The 13,076-nt window shown below is 32.9% G+C and overlaps 1 protein-coding gene and 1 long non-coding RNA gene across 5 annotated transcripts in view; one reads left to right on the plus strand and one right to left on the minus strand.

Moving 5' to 3' along the window:
* Positions 1 to 13,076, minus strand: part of LOC142330220 (corticotropin-releasing factor-binding protein) — a 395,376-nt gene that overhangs the window by 31,235 nt on the left and 351,065 nt on the right. The gene's annotated exons all lie outside the window — the stretch shown is intronic.
* The window catches only part of LOC142330221 (uncharacterized), a 373,896-nt gene that overhangs the window by 9,747 nt on the left and 351,073 nt on the right, over positions 1 to 13,076 (plus strand). For all 4 annotated transcript variants that reach the window (XR_012757732.1, XR_012757735.1, XR_012757734.1 and 1 more), the window contains exon 2: positions 8,509 to 8,577. This is a non-coding gene — a long non-coding RNA (uncharacterized LOC142330221). The remainder of the gene's footprint in view (positions 1 to 8,508; positions 8,578 to 13,076) is intronic.

The following is a 13,076-nucleotide window of genomic DNA, read 5'->3' on the forward strand; positions in this document are numbered from 1 at the left end:
TTTGTGAACTGTTGATTTAGGAATATCTAATTCGACGCTTCGACGGGGGGTGGACTTCCCAGGACTTCTAATTGCCGATTGTCTAATTAGTTCAAGCGTTTCGTCCGGTACACTTGGTCTGCCGGTTGATTTCTGTTTCTTAACCGATCCGGTTTCTTCGAATCGTTTGAACCAACGTGTTATGTTATTTTTGTGTGGCGGATTGCTTCCAAATTCACTTCGAAACGCACGTTGAACTAAAATTACGGATTTTAATTCAGCCATCGATAAAACACACTTTGCTTTGTCTTTATCCGAGAACATAGTAACTCGCTAAACTCACTGCAACAACAATACAAGAACTGACGTTGTGGTTACAACTGGTGATAAACAAACTTTCGGGTTGGAGGCTTTCAGGGATACCAATATAACATCTAGAAATTTCCATACAATCTTCCTAGGAATTGCTGAAACCGCACCATTCTTTTATATTAACCCTGTATTTTGTGTTCTTCACATTCAATCCAAAACTATTACCGTTCAACTAATCCGTTATCATTAATTGACTACTATTAGCTGAAGAATAAACTTTCTTTTATAAATATTCTAAAAAAATTACCACCGAAACGAAATAATTATACCATTTTATAGATCAAGACTTAGAAGATCGTTTACCTATTTTACGAAGAAAATAAGTGACAGGTACAGTTCCCTGTGGTAAATCGTAATATAATTTAACTACATGTTAATGGAATCAGAATTTATTTTTATGATATGTGACCTACATTGAAGATAGTGTGGAAATAATTTTAAAACAGTATCTCTTATACCATATTGTCCTAATTCAGTGATTGCCAAACTGTGCCCTGCGCCGTTCCGGGAGCCGCGGCCTCTTAAAAGGGGCGCCGCGAAATATTGTAAAAGCTTCATAATTAATCGAACCAAGACATTTATAATTATGAATTTAATATAAATAAAGTAAAAAATAATGAAGATTCACGAGTTTTATTTTAGTTTTATCTCTTAATAACGAGTAGTCATACTTTTACTTAGGGTGGGGCTACGGAAAAATTTTAATTGAAAAAGGATGCCGCGACTCCTAAAAATTTGAGAAACTGCTATCCTAGTTTATTCAGTAATTTTGAGTGAGATATAGTTTCAAAACATTTTGTTAGAACCAGATTATAATCAAAATCATATATAAAAATTATGGAGAATAGAGTACAGAGTTACAGTAAATGTTACCATTTATCATAAAGATTGATTTATATCCTGGATTATAATATTTTCCTGTAGCATGCATTTCAACTGGTCAACGCAAAATCAAACCATCTCGGAAGAAATTCTTCAATATCCAAAGTAATAATTAACAAAATGGGTGTCTGCAGCCTGAGCAAAGCCTTGAACATTATTCCGAGTAGTTGGTTTTTTTTATTGTGGTTTCTCTTAGGTTGGATTGTTTTTTCCTCGCTACCCATCACAGCTTTTTTTTTACTCTTAATATCTTCTTTCTCATTATTGATTCTATGTTTGTTTTGAACCAATTAGATTCTTTATAATGAATACATCGAAATCTGAAAGTCCTAACGGATTCTTGAAATCTGGCCGGGAGGTTTGGCTATTGACTGTTTTTCAAAGATTCCTTTTCTTGTCTGCTGACTCTATAGCAAATTTAAATGCTAAAGTCCCCATCAAATAAATCCGGATCCCGTAACCACTCCAGTATACAAAAAATAAATATAAAAAGATTTTTTTTAAATTAAAATTTGTTTTTTTTGGAATTTTCATATTTACGAAACTCTATAATTAAAAAAGATTATCATTAGGTTTCAGGGGTTTTTTCTGAAATAGAATAACTACTTTTTAAAAGAGTAAGAAACATGTTGTTTAAATCTTTAGAAAACCGCTAGAAAATCTAGTTTTACGCTCTTTTCCGGATACATGAAATTTTTTATCTCTGTAACTTCAACAAAATAAATATGTTGTTCTTTCCTTGTTTACCTTCGGAACCACCGTAAGGTATTACTTCAGAGGATGAATGAGGATCATGTAAATGAATTGTAATCTTGTACAGTCTCAGGTCGATCATTCCTGAGATGTGTAGTTAATTGAAACCCAACCACCGAACAATACCGGTATCCACGATCTAATATTCAAACCTTATAAAAGTAACTGCTTTACTAAGATTTAACCTTAGAACTCTCTTCTTGGAAATCAAGTGGTATGCGAGGACTATTTCACAACAAGACTAATCCGGTGGGTAACAAAATAAATATGTTAAATTTTTTAAATAGAGTATGTTAAGATGTAGATCTTATCTTTATTCAAATTGGATTTTTCATCATTTTGTTAATTATTTCGGTAATACTGGGATTGTTTAAAATAGAGATATTTTCATCTCGAGTAAATATCAAAATAATTTTTTAAACGGTATTGTTAGTTTTGCAATTAAAAAAAAAAAAATTGGTTTGTGTTAAATTAGAACCAATTGATCAAATAATTCAGCTAAGGTATTTCAAAAAAAAAATCTAGTTTAAAATTACATGAAAATAAAACAATTAGTAGGATTATATCAGTTCAAGTGTATTAATTCGTTACCTTTCTTTTTGTTCACCCTCCGGGAATTACCATTCAGGTATTACTTCAGAGGATGAATGAGAATGATATGTATGAGTGTAAATGAAGTGTAATCTTTTACAGTCTCAGTTCAACCATTCCTGAGATGTGTGGTTAATTGGAACCCAACCACCAAGGAACACCGGTATCCACGATCTAGTCTCCAAATCCATATAAAAGTAGTTGTCTTTACTAGGACTTGAATGCTGGAACTATCGACTTCCAAATCAGCTGATTTGGGAAGACGCGTTCACCACTAGACCAACCCGGTGGGATCTTCTTTCGTCAGCTAGATATAGTGTAGCTGACGAAACGTTGGCTCAACTTCAGAGTGTATTATCTTAATTGACGTTGACCAATATCTGTTGTACTGACTACTGATGTAACCGCTTAGGTGAAAATATGCTGTATCACTAAAATAACACATTACCCAGTATACCCATCCCGTTAGATGTTTGCGCGATAAAATAATCGCACTGTATAATGCATATAAATTATATAAATAAAGACATTAGTTTCATTAATACATGAAATTAATGAGGGTTAATTTATCTCTGTCAACTGCAATTTGAAAATTTTGGAATTTATTTCTACTATTTCTGTAATAAAATCATATTTTATAAATCAAAAACTGTAATATTTTACAGGTAGTTTTAATAATTTATTTCCGTAGTTTCATTAAAATGAAAGATAATACGGTGACAATAAAAAAATATACTTAAAATAAATTTTTATGTTATATACTTTATTGCTGCAATATTTGTAAATAATGTTTTATAGATTTCATAAAATTTAAATAAGGATATTTCGAACAAACATTTATTAAAAAATTTAACATTTCTACTTCCTTATACGAAGTATTGTGATCGCGAAAAATTTAGGTTTTCAGATTTTAACGAAAATATCAGTTTTAACCATTTCTGAAACCATTCTGACTAGTTTCAGCGTGACGTCTGTACGTACATATATGTATCCCGCATAACTCAAAAACGATTAGCCGTAGGATGTTGAAATTTTTGAAGTGAAAACTTCTTTAGGCACGTTGTGTCAGAATTATTTGTACATACGAATTAAATTGGAACATGGAAAAAAAATCGCTGATTCGTAATCAAAATCTGTAACGTAATGAAAGACGCTAAGCACATATATATGAAAGAGAAAAAGGCATAGAGCGAGAATATATATACGTATATATGAGTGTATAGTACAGAGTGATTTTTTAGTCATGTTACCCAATTTTAAATGTAATTTAAGAAAGGAAAATTTAGGTGGAATAAAAAAATGTAGTTTTTACTTACAAAAGAGATTTAATAAAAAGATATTACTTACATAATTGTTAAAGAATATGTTCACAAATGCCCACCCGTTGCGGTTATACACGCACGGACACTTTTCAGCATATTAGCAGAAACCTTTTTAAGAGTTTCATTGGAAATATTCGTGATTAAATCTGTAATATTGACTTAAGTACATCAATAGTGTGAGGATTGTTTTTCAAGGCCTCGGACTTAATGTAACCCCACAAAATGTAGTCAGGATATGTGAAGTCTGGGAACCTTGGAGGCCATAAGTCCATGCTTATTATTCGATCATCAAAGAACTCTTGTAGAAAACCCATGGTTTCTCGAGACGTGTGGCATGTAGCGCCGTCTTGCTGAAACCAGCAATACCGTTCTTGAGGTTCAAGGAGGGACACAAATTGGCGCACAATATTCCTGTATACTTCACTATTTATTTACTGTCTGTTCGAAGAATATGGTCCGACTATACGATGACGAGATATCGCACAACACACACCAATTTTTTCAGGATGCAACGATTTGTCTTGTTAAGCGTTAGGATTTTCAACCGCCCAAATTCGACAGTTTTGACTGTTCATATAACCATCAAGATGGACCCAAGCTTCATCGCTAAAGAATACTGTGTTTAAAAATTCGATTCCGTTATCGTTTAGGAGAGAGCTAAGCCAACGGCAATATTGCAATAGCTTGTTTAAGTCTGGAAGCTCAAGCTCTTGGACTAATCGTACGCGATACGGATACAATTTCAATTTTTTAGCAGCTTTCTGAACACTCGAATATGACAAACCGACTTGTGTGAAAAGTTTTCGTCTTTTCCGTGGAGAATTGAGCAATCTTGTTTTCACATTCTTTAAAACGTCATCTGTTAAGCGAGTTGGTCGACCGCTACAGTGACGGATTTACCATAAAGCAAAACAAGCAGCTGCTTGAGGCCTCACTTTGACAGGGGCCTCGAAGTAAAAATTTTGAAAAATAAAAGTAAAATTAACAAAAAATAAAGAATATATTTATAATATTTTATGTATTACTTTTATAACTTTTGTATAATTGTAATTTCTATCTTCAATTATGTAAAAGCTTCATTTATATTTATAGCATATATTATAATGACAGTATATTTTAAAATTGGTTTGTCATGCAAACCATTTTTGAGGGGGGCCTCAAAAATATCGATTTGCTTGGGGCCTCGTCCAAGGTAAATCCGGCACTGGACCGCACCGTTTTCTGTCGCAAACACTTCCTGTCTCTCGAAATCGGTTTGCTAGCCTAGAAATTGACATTTTTTCTGGCGGAAGAACACCAACAAATTTAATTTGAAATGATTATTTTACACTCGCGTACGATTTCGTAGCAAAATATTGTTCAACAATGAAAACTCGTTGTTCTATGGTAAAAGACATGCTGTTCGTAACACGACCGGAATCGGCACAATCGTTTACACAGCTCAAGGAGAGTCAACTCACACTGCCGTATCTATACCGGTTGAGTAGTGCTACCAAAACAAAACAAAATTTCCCTTTCTTAGAAAAAAATTACCAGACATTAACAATTGGCTAACAGGACTAAAAAATCACCTGTATCAGTTGATGGGAGGTGGGAGAAAAAACTGCCGATGATTCACAATAATTATCCTACTCTATCCCTCTCTTTCTCTCTTTCAATATACATGCCCATACACGCGTATAGATTAGTATATGGTAAACATAGACTGTGAATTACAGTTAGTCGTATGATGTTACTTCTCGGTTATGCTTGTATACATATATACACTGAAACTTTTGTTTATTACGTGTCAAAGTGTTAGTTTATATGAAATATTTCAATTCGTACTTATAATAATAATATAATAATTGTTTCAATTCAGTGTAAGTGTAACATATTATAATATTTGTGAAGAATACTGCATAAAAAAGTCAGTACATCAAAAATGTATTTCATATTTATATTTTATATTTTTTATTATAACGTGTGCACGAGACACATTCAGAAAGCATATACGGCATAATATTATGTATTACGTATGTATATTATTTAAGACTGTTTTAACATCTAGTTGTGCACCTTCCCTTTTGATTGCAATCGACTGGACCAAAAAGTCTAAAAAAGCCCAAAAACAAAATTGGATATTTGATTTTTTTCACTGCAATAATAAGCCCTCATTGAGAGCTTTTCAACGATGTATCATAAGTGGAACTTATTTTGACTGGTTCCAGAGTTATAGCGAAATAAAAATTTAGTTAATGAAATATTTGGATCTTACAAGGGAACGCACATACATCGGTTTGAATCCAACTTCATCTCCTTTTTTTTAAATTTAAATATATTGATTTATTAATAATTATTAACCTCTGATTTTAAAGAAAAAAATTACAGTAAATAATGATTCAATAAAAACAATTAAAAACAAAAAATGATATGAAAAAAACATCAGTTGTTATTAATGGAATAAAATTTTATCTAATTTTCATTTACAAAAATGTGTAAATGTAATTTAATAAAGGAAGTTATATGGTGTCCACATCAGATTTTTTTGAAACATTTTTTAGTAGAGTAGATAAAATATGAAGCGATCTGTATGTTGAAACTTAATTATTACAAAAATTCTATTTTTTAATGAAATTTAAAAAAATATTTTAAAATTGTGTTTATTAAATATTTAGATACAAAAATATATTTAGAAACAAAAGATAAGATTTTTTTTTTACTTCCTTAAATTAATTTTTTCATAATTTCTCTCTTTTTTTATTATCAATAAACATATTTAAAAATTCCTCGAAAATTTTAATAAAGAAACGAAGCGTTTTTTTTATATTTAAACATCATTCATTTTTTAAATTATGTTTAAATAAATACAATAAAAAACGATTGTTTTTTTAACCCCGTTCCACTGGAATCAAAATCTTTTTTTATTTTTTTTATTTAGTATATCTTCTTTGATGTTTCTATCATTATTTATTATCTTAATTAACGTTGAAATATGAAAAAATATTTCAAATTGGAAATTCAATATTAGTGAACTGTTTATTTAAATGTATTTCTACATACAATCCAAGATGTATTTATTTATTTAAATATACCAAGGACTTGATTAAACGCTCTGTTTTAATTATATTGTATTTTGCCTTTAAAGCGTTTAAATCATTCTAAAGACATTCGGTTTTGTTGGTGGTAGCATCTGTTATTTTGAATTTAGACTTGTGTAGAAATTTATTGAGAGAGAAGTTTAAACGAAAATGTCTTATATTTTATGAATTATTAAATTTAATATTATTACAAATTATCATTAACTCTCATTACTAGAATATTACACTCTAATCTTTGTAGTTCTAATAATAAAAAATACTGGAGAATTCGCGTTAGTTAAATATGTTGTTACTTTAACGTAATGAATTTTACATTTTACATCAAGATTAATTGATTGATTTGCATTAAAATTTTACATTTTTGATTCTAGCTAAGCTTTAATACAAAATGTTACTTAAAATATAATGGTTTATTAAAAGGAATTTCAAAATATATTTTTGGATTTTGGATTTAGACTTTCTGTGTTTAAACATACTTATGAATTTGAATAGTTACAACCTATGATGAACATATTTATGTTCATTTTTAGGTTATTACAAATTTGAGAATATAATACAAGGAGGGTTTGATTCATTGAAATATTTGCGAAGATTCCTCAACGGTTAAATTAAATACCAAGTATCAATGTAAAATTTAATTTTTGTCGTGCGTGTTTTGTCATCGGGTCTTGTTATCTTATGCTGTAGCCAAGAAATCTTACACTTTATCCATTAACTGTCCGACCTCGTAGGCTCTGTAATTCTATTTTTTAACATAATAACTTACAATATGGATGTTTTTTATACTAAATTACAAATTCTTCTCTGTGTGCGCTCTATTTTATTTATTTAGGTTAGCTACATAATTTCTTCAGAAAATTATATTTTAGTCATTTTTATTTGCGGAGCTTGTACAGGTTGATTGTTTAAAAAATAAATAGGTCAAAATTACATTCAATAACTATGGAATGAAAAATTTGAGGGAAATTTGAGAAAAAATAAATAATTCCTTGAATTGTTAATCGATTGAATTCCCATCATCCTTGAATTTTTTTGCCTCATAAACTGCCGTAAGCAGTTTAAATTTTTATAAGACGTCATACTGAGATTGACTGGATAAAAATCAATGGTGGAAATTGAAAGGATACAAAAAAGTCACGGAACATTAACAGTCTTCTTTTATTACCGCTACTAGTAAAAACATAATTTTGTGAAGAGGTGTGCTGAATAAATGAAGTGTATTTCACTTGAAATAATAATTAATTTTTGTCTTCTTAACTTTAAAATCATATAATAATTAAACAACTGAATGGAAATAAACTGAAAACAAAATCTGAGATTTTTTTAACAGTAAAAAAAATTGGGTTTTCAAAATTAAAAAATTCTTATAAGCAAAGGATACTTCATCTTCTAAATGCTTCAAAGTGTTCTTGTTATTATAGAATATAAACTCAAATCAAATAAATAGTTGTATTTTTATAAAATTTGTAAAACAAAAACTTCTCTTTTGTATAATAAAACTTTCCTTTATTTTTTCTCTTAATTTCCAGGTGTTATGCAGTGTGCATAAGGGGAACAAAGGGTATCTACAACAAGGGAGAAGTATGGAAATACACAAGGTAAAATCACCTTTCATTTTTTTTTTCAGTATAAAAAGCTTTTAAAAAAAAGAAAAAGAGGAAAATTCTGTTCGTTCATAAATGCCTTTACGCGCGCACGTGTGTTTGCACTTACTGGGGATAATAATTCCAGATCGGTTATACCAAAAAACTTTTATATGATGGCTTTATACTTTTTGTATGGTGACTTTTATACATGGCGAACTAATATGAGTAGCATAAAATTTCTTTGAAAGAAATTCTATAGTGCTATAAAAAAGTCGGCATGAAAACGTTTGGACAGTCAGAAATCATATATTTCTTTTGAAGAGATGAACATTTTCTTATATAAAATTTTTCCCAAAATAATTCTCAAACTGATAAAATATTTTAACAGGTAATTTTAATTTTTATTCTTATTTTAAATTCGGTACTTTAGTATAAATTTTCTGGGAAAGTGAAAAACTCCGATTCCAAACTTTTTTACTTTATGCTGGTGCTTTACGTATATTTTTTGGTTTATAATTTTGAAATATAATGATTAGTTGTATTTCAGAATAAAACGGTTACTACCGTACAATTTTAATTATTAAAATTAGTTTCTCTTGAATATTTACATTAAAAATAAAAATAATGTACAACTTTTATGGAACGCAAAACCTAAAAAAAAGAACTTTTTGCATAAAAACCTGAATAGAAAACTGTTACATAAATTATTTTAAATGAAACTTAGCGTAATCGAGTACTTGCGAAAAAAAATTATTTTAAATTTGGTCAATTTTGAAGAATAAAATCAATAGTAACAAAATAATTTATTAAAAATTTAACCTTAAACCGTGTTTTTTCCAGTATAATTTTATTTTTCAAACTAATCTTCAAATACCGTCACAACAATTTTTTTTCACAAGGGGTAGGAGTTAAAAAATACAGTGTAAAAAAATTAGGAAATTTTGAAACATTATATGTATTATTATATATTTTGCAAAAATCAATAGTATGTTTTAAACAGATGGAATCAAATGTATGGAAATCCCTCAACAACGTTAAAATCGTTCCAGAAAGTACTTTAACTTTCAGGATAAGATATCGGTCAACTTCTTTACCTTTTGACGAGAAATAGAATTTCAACTCCATCGTAAGACGAAGACCGTGGTATTGCAGAAGGCTCCCCCTAATACTAATGGGACTGATAGCGTTGCAGAGACCGAGGCTGAAGAATATCGGCGTATTGGGGAATATGGAGCCCAGACATTGGGAAAGAAAGATGAAGGAGATGTCGGCTCAGCGGCAGCAGATGGGTGTGGGTTTACCAATTCCGACGACTGTAGAGGTTGAGCGTGGTGGAGAATTCGAAGAGAATTTCCCGTCTCTGCCAATAAGATCAAATCATGAAATAGTAGGTGAGCAGCTGGCGTCGAAGCCATCGAGGAAGCGGAGGCTGCGGCTTTCTCCTTGTGCTGAAGAGAAGAAGAAGACGCAGGCTAGTTGTAGAGGCTTCTTGTCCTACAGAGAAGAAATTTCTGATCAACAGAGATGCGGGTTGTCACAGGTAGCGTCCAAAATGAAAGAGGGGCAGCCAGAAGAAGAGAACGGAACCGAGAGCGAGAGAAGCTTTCAACGGCGGGCGAGATGTCTAGCTTTGAATACGAAAGTCGTTCTAAAATATCTGAAGGAGATGACTTCGCTTATCAGACAGAATGTGAACACAAAAACGGAGGTCAAAAAGTGTTCCCTAAACATGGACGGGTTTGCTCAAATGATTGAGACGTTTAAGGACGTTTTAGACTAGATTGGTACAGACCCTCAGGAAAATCAGTCCACTCGGCCGGAAATGATGGAGGAAGCTACACAGTAGCTGTGAAATCTGAGCGGGCTGTGCTGCTTCAAAAGGTGGCCACTCAGATCCCAGGTGGAGGTTTGACTCAGATTCCTGAAGGGGTCTCTGATGAAAAGATATTGGCCGAAAAGATATTTTGTTCTTCTACACTGGTGACAGATCTTGGGGAAATCGATGAATCTTCTCAGGCGTGGCAGCTGGACTTAGCGTGGGTATTGGCCATCCTCAACATTCCCCAGCCCTTTATCGGGCACCTTTGATTGGGAAACTAATTAGTGAAGGTGGTCTATAGGCAGGATAAGTGCTTGTCAATAAGTCGAGCACCACTGTTTTATCTGGTGATGCAGTTGAAGTTGGGCGGACCACTTACGTTATTGTCGTTGACTTGCCAAGGGGGAGGACAGGATGATTAAAAGCCTTATGAAGGCCATCCCTGATGTGGTGATGGCAGATATTGGGGTGTGTTTTTGCGGGCCTCCTGGACGGGTTGGTAGCTACTTATGCTGGTTAGTGGAATATTTTAGCGGAAGAAGTAGCTGTAAATTCCAGTCATTCCTTGGCGACTGGGCATCGAGTGAGTAGGTGCTGAAGAGTTATTTTCCAGAGAAGAGTTCGGTGGGGTCGCCTACAGCAACCGTGGTCGAGAAAGCGGCGAGCAGGTCCTTTGCGGACCTCCTGCAAACTGTGAAGGACAGTGTATCGCCGTGCGAATCTGGTGCCCTCTTTGTCTGTCAGGATCAGGGGGAGAATGAGTACGGACCGAGGAGGACGTAGCTGAGCGGCTCCATAGGGAGATTGCAGAGAAGATAGATGGTGTTACGGTGGTGTTGGGAGGTAGGGGAGGTAGGCGGGCTCATCTCCTTATTAAGAATGTGGATGCCTTAACCGCAGAAGTTTATTTCAGAAAAAATATCGTTGTGTTACCGATGACTGTTACGATTGATGTGCTTTCGATGAGACCTGCCTACGAGGCCACTCAGGTAGTGACGCTGGCTCTGCCACTCATCCTGGTGGATAGATTGCTGCACGACGGCCGGGTGCGAATTGGATGGATGGACTGCAGAGTAATGTAACGATCGCTGGAAGAACGGTGCTTCCGTTTTTGGAAAACGGGCACCGGGCGAAGCTGCGTAGTGGTCCTGACAGGACCGGTCAATGTTTTGCGACCGATCAACTGCGGGGAGGTTGGCCATGTCAAGATGAATTGCCAGAACGAAGCCCGCTGCACTTCCTGCAAAATCTCTGGCCAAGATTTGGGGGGCTGAGGTTGCAGAAATGTACACCGGTGTACTAACTATGGAGCGTAGAATTGTGGTGGCTCCGACGCGGGAGAGCCTCATCCAGGAGTGGTGGGACCCTCCGGCGTCTCATCACCGATGAATAGACAGGGACTCTTGGCAGAGCCATGGGGTAAATCAGATCGTAGTCCCGGTGGGTGATCCGTCTAGGGGTTCCTTACTAGAGGCAAGACCGGAGTCCCGGTGTGGGACCCTTCGGGGTCCCCTCATTTGAGGCATGGCGAATAATCAAAAGACCGGGTCCGGTTTCCTGTGTGAAACCTTGAATTCTAACGAGGCAATTTGAGACGATGGCACCCCTGGAACTGTATTTATGCTGAATTGTGGGTCGACTCTAGGGGGGCGGGGTAAAAGAGGCAAAAGAAAGAAAAAAAATTATACAAATATTTAAAAATTTGCATAAGTGTGTACTTTTAAAAAAAACACTAAAACAATATGTAAATTTTATTTTGCATTTGTAATTTTTATGGAAAAATTAAAAAAAGCCTGTAAACGAGTCAATATAAAAATTATTTTAATAATGTTCAAATACCAAGACGCATTAAACCGTATATATATATATATATATATATATATATATATATTATTCTGTGTTTCTTTGTCTCATTAAACTTTTTCTGATTTTTGTTATCGTCTTAATTTCATCCATTAATTTTTTTCTTAATAATTTTACTACCTAAAGGTTGATACAGTGTTATTGATTGATTACTTTTATGTTTAATTTTATGTAATATCATTTAATTGATTACAAAGTTTTCTTTTTATTACATTCTATTATCCGTATTTTACTCAAATTTAAATTAAATTCAAAAAGACTGAATCATAACTGTTAGTTAATTTTTTAAACGTCTTTCTCGTTATAGATATTTAATTTTTTTTCACTTTCCCTTGTATAAACTAAAATCAATAGCGATTAGCTTTACACCCTTTCATTCTGTTTTGTACTGCGGTTTTTCCTGGTTTTTCACTCTTTGTATATTTAATTAATTTATTTATCAGTGAGTTGAATAAGAGTATTTATGTGTTAACATTAAATAAATTACTGATTTATCAAATATAGCATTAAGTAACGTAAGTGTTATGTACTGAATTGATATGTTTTGTTTAAGTTTACAATTTAGATGAAGTATATGCACACAGTAAGTGTACTATAATGTAATACAGAGAGTCGTTTGCCATGTATACGTCTAAATGTGGCGAGAGTTACTCCATTAATTTCTTCCTTTGCCTTTCAACCAACACCTAAAATGATTAATCTTAAGTACGTTTTGCCCTATATATATATATTCCTTGTTTCTGTAAGTGTAACATCAGCAGAAACTTTATGCGTCTAATTTGGTGTGTGAAAGTTTCTTATAAACTCTTATTTAGTGCTTTAAGAAATC

The sequence above is a fragment of the Lycorma delicatula genome, chromosome 9 (genome assembly GCF_047948215.1).
Source record: "Lycorma delicatula isolate Av1 chromosome 9, ASM4794821v1, whole genome shotgun sequence".
NCBI classification, from domain to species: domain Eukaryota; kingdom Metazoa; phylum Arthropoda; class Insecta; order Hemiptera; family Fulgoridae; genus Lycorma; species Lycorma delicatula.